The sequence below is a fragment of the Cannabis sativa genome, chromosome 3, assembly GCF_029168945.1.
Source record: "Cannabis sativa cultivar Pink pepper isolate KNU-18-1 chromosome 3, ASM2916894v1, whole genome shotgun sequence".
Taxonomy (NCBI): Eukaryota; Viridiplantae; Streptophyta; class Magnoliopsida; order Rosales; family Cannabaceae; genus Cannabis; species Cannabis sativa.
In genome coordinates, this window is record NC_083603.1 from 16,843,210 (window position 1) to 16,846,998 (window position 3,789).

At 33.5% G+C, this 3,789-nt stretch overlaps 1 long non-coding RNA gene across 1 annotated transcript; it reads left to right on the forward strand.

Moving 5' to 3' along the window:
* The first annotated feature begins 1,470 nt into the window (after nt 1–1,470).
* On the forward strand, nt 1,471–2,410 carry LOC115717032 (uncharacterized). Its single transcript, XR_009686651.1, has 3 exons — nt 1,471–1,625; nt 1,733–1,813; nt 1,903–2,410. It is a non-coding gene; the product is annotated as an uncharacterized LOC115717032 (long non-coding RNA).
* The last annotated feature ends 1,379 nt before the right edge of the window (nt 2,411–3,789 follow it).

The following is a 3,789-nucleotide window of genomic DNA, read 5'->3' on the forward strand; positions in this document are numbered from 1 at the left end:
CAATTGATTCGTCAGTTAGAACCGAGACTTGAAACTATATCCCGTATGACAATTGCTAGAGACATTTATCAATTGTACTTGGATGAAAAAGAAGTGATTAGAGGTGTTTTGAAAAAAGTAAGGGTTTCTCTTACTACTGACACATGGACTTCTATCCAAAATATAAACTATATGTGTTTCACTGCACATCAGATTGATAGTGATTGGAAGTTACAAAAAAGGATCATTAACTTTTGTCAAATCACTGATCATGAAGGGGAGACAATAGGGACTGAGATTGAAAGTTGTCTTAATCAATGGGGGATTCATAAGATTTTCACAATTACAGTTGATAATGCTAGTACAAATAGCACTGCGATTGAGTATGTTTTGAGAAAATTCAAGAGCAAAAAGCATGCTATAATTTTGGATGGAGAGTTCTTCAATTTAAGATGTTGTGCACATATTGTCAATCTGATAGTAACTGATGGGCTAAAGGAGAAAAATGAGTCAATTGCTGCCATAAGAAATGTTGTGAAATATGTGAGATCATCACCATCAAGGTTGTTGGCATTTAAAGAATGTGTCAAAGCTGAAGATATTGAGTGTAAGGGGCTATTGTGTTTAGATGTGCCTACAAGATGGAACTCTACTTATTTGATGTTAGAGTGTGCTCTTAAGTTCCAAAAGGCATTTGACAGGATAAAGACTGACAAAAATTGTAGGTATTATTTCACTGAGGAGGATAATGGAAAGAGTAAGGAAGGACCACCTAATGAAGATGATTGGGAAAATGCAAGGATCTTTGTGAAGTTTTTAAAAACGTTTTATGAAGTCACTTTGAAATTTAGTGGGTCTTCTTATGTGACCTCTAACTTGTATTTTCAAGAGATCTGCGAAATTCAGAATGAGTTGATAACTTTGTCAAAGGAAAGAGATGGAATGCTATCCTCCATGGCTGCTAATATGAAGAGAAAATTTGATAAATATTGGGGAGAGTCAAAGGCAGCTAATGGTGCATTAATTATTGCTACTGTTCTTGATCCAAGGTACAAGTTACAATTTGTGGTTGACTGTTATGAAACTTTCTATGATATATCATTGCAGTCAAAGTTGATTAAGAAAATTGAAGAGAATTTGCGCAATCTGTTTGATTTTTACAATGAGATGCACTTTGCTGTGGGCCCAAGTTCAACTACAAGTTCTAATTTACCAATTTCTGTTGAAGGAGATACAACTAAACCTGGGGGACTTGTCTCCAAGTTTATGTCTAAAAAACGACAACATGATGGTGAAAGAAATAGAAATGAGATTGACAAATATTTGGCTGATGATACTGAAGATTTGGTTGTGGGTCACCGTTTTGATATCTTGAAGTGGTGGACGGGACAATCGAATAGGTATCCAGTATTATCTTTGATTGCTCAAGATGTTTTGGCCATTCCTGTTACCACTGTGCCATCAAAGTCTGCATTTTTCAATTGGGGGGAGTATTCTTGATCCATTTCGAAGCTCATTACTACCAAAGACAGTGGAGGGTCTAATATGTTTGAAGAATTGGTATAGTGAAAGCAACCAACCAATTATTGTCAAGGAATACATGGATGAAGAAGAATTACTAAATACTTCTGAACAACTTGAAAATGGTAAAATATACTATTTGATCTTGAAAACTCCTTATACATAAATTTTATTATTACTGTTACGCTAAAAAAAATTATCTTGTTATGATATATATTTCATTCGTTTGCAGATATTATTGCTACTCCTAGCGAGCATCCTAAATGGTATATAGCGTTGTTGCAAGTTTGAAATGGTTTCATTAGAGATTAAGGTTGGTTATTATAATTAATTATGTATTGTAATTTAATCAATATCAAGTTGTTATTTATATGGTAATTAAAAAATTTTATTATTTTGCAGAGTTGCATTTCATTTGGAGCCAACTTTTGAAGTAACTTTTGTTTTAATTATGGAGACTTTATGAATTATTATGAACTTAGATTGTGTTATGAACATTTATTTTGGATTGTTATGAACTTGTATGGACTTTTTAAGGACCTTTTCTAGATTGTTATGGAATAGTACTATGGAGTATGGACTTTATAAGAATTGTTACGAAATTTTCATGGATTATTATTATGCCTTGTTATGGAATTTATAAAGATTGATATGAATTTTTTAAGGACTTTTATGCATTGTTATTAACAGGTATAAATTTTTAGTTAATTTTTTTTTTCTTGTGACAATATACTTTGGAAGTTTTGATTTTTAAGCAACCCAAGCCGCCCAAAAAACCGTATAAAACCGCCCCCTAAAAAACCGCCCAACCCAAACTTTTATTGGGCGGGTATGGGTTGTGATTTTAAAAAACCGCCAAATAAAAAAACCGCCAAACCGCCCAAAAACCGCCCAACCCAACCCATGTGCAGGCCTACTGTAAAGGGATTAGATTACCGTTACACCCTACAATGTATTTAATCCTTAAAACACTTAACCCCGTATAAATGATATTTCAGCTTATGTGAAATGAGATCTCCACCATTTATTTTCGTTTGGTCAAGCTCGAAGGAGATCATCCTTTACTTACTATTCGCCAGATAGAAGCTATAGATTCCATGTTTATGTTAGCGCTCCCACTCAATTGCACTACCGTGTTCCCAAAATGTACGTATCACCCTGACCCAAAAGTAGGCTTACCTAACAAATAAAAGAACATGAATAGCCTCTTGAGAATGAGTCTAATCATAACAGGATTAAGATCATTTGATCTAGGATCAACTAGGCGATATTGACTTGAATAGATATTACGGTAAGTTTAATAAATCTAAGTCAAAATTCAATATCGGTCCATTCTGATGCATACTCCATGCATCCAACTTGAGCTTTACTTTAACCAATGCTCTGGAAAGAACATAGCATTACTCCAAATGCAAGTAAACTCTGTTGTAGATTATCACATCAGTAAAACCCTGTGTCTGATAAATCTAGGAAACTTTATTCACATAGTCATGTTTACTTTCTAATATGTTGACAACACAATAAACAGGATCAAGTATGTGAAAAGGGTTTCAGATGAATTCATACATTATGTACATATAATCATGAAATAAATCATGTGAACCATGCAACATTAAATGTTATTTCTGATCTATATTAATAAGTAAATCTGATTATATTGAAATGAGTTTTATTTAGGGCATAAAACCCAACAAACTCCCGCTTGCATTAATATAAAGCAAAATGTGCATTTCAAATAATCTCAACACCTTGATATACAAATCAAGTGTAGTAGTAGTAAACTCCTCGTAATAGGATCTGAAAGGTTGAATTAAACACAACCTTTTGTCCACCATTACTCTTCCTTAATCACAAAATCATTAATAATGTGAAATTCCTCTCTGTATGTCTACTCTTTTGGGATATTGGATTCTATACCTTTGGCAACTAGTTTTGGTTAATGAGGAAATTAACACTAGTAGTTTAGGCAATTTGGAATGGTGCCAAAAATGTATAGAACTTTCCTTAGACTGAATAAGTACCTTTCCTGCAACTTTAACATTCATTCCCTTTCTGGTACACCTAGAGACTTCAAATAGGTTTTTACACTTCTCCAAAATCACTATTCCACCCCCAGAGTAATCACCATCTTATCAGAAAGATTTTCTAGCACAAAGGCAAATTTCAAAATCTGATGTGGTGTAGTCTAAGAGTTTTAAATACACCCTTATCGACTAACATATAGTTCCTCTTCTTAATCTTAAGATTTACGTGATTGTTTTCCAATGTTCTTCTCCTGGATTAATCTGA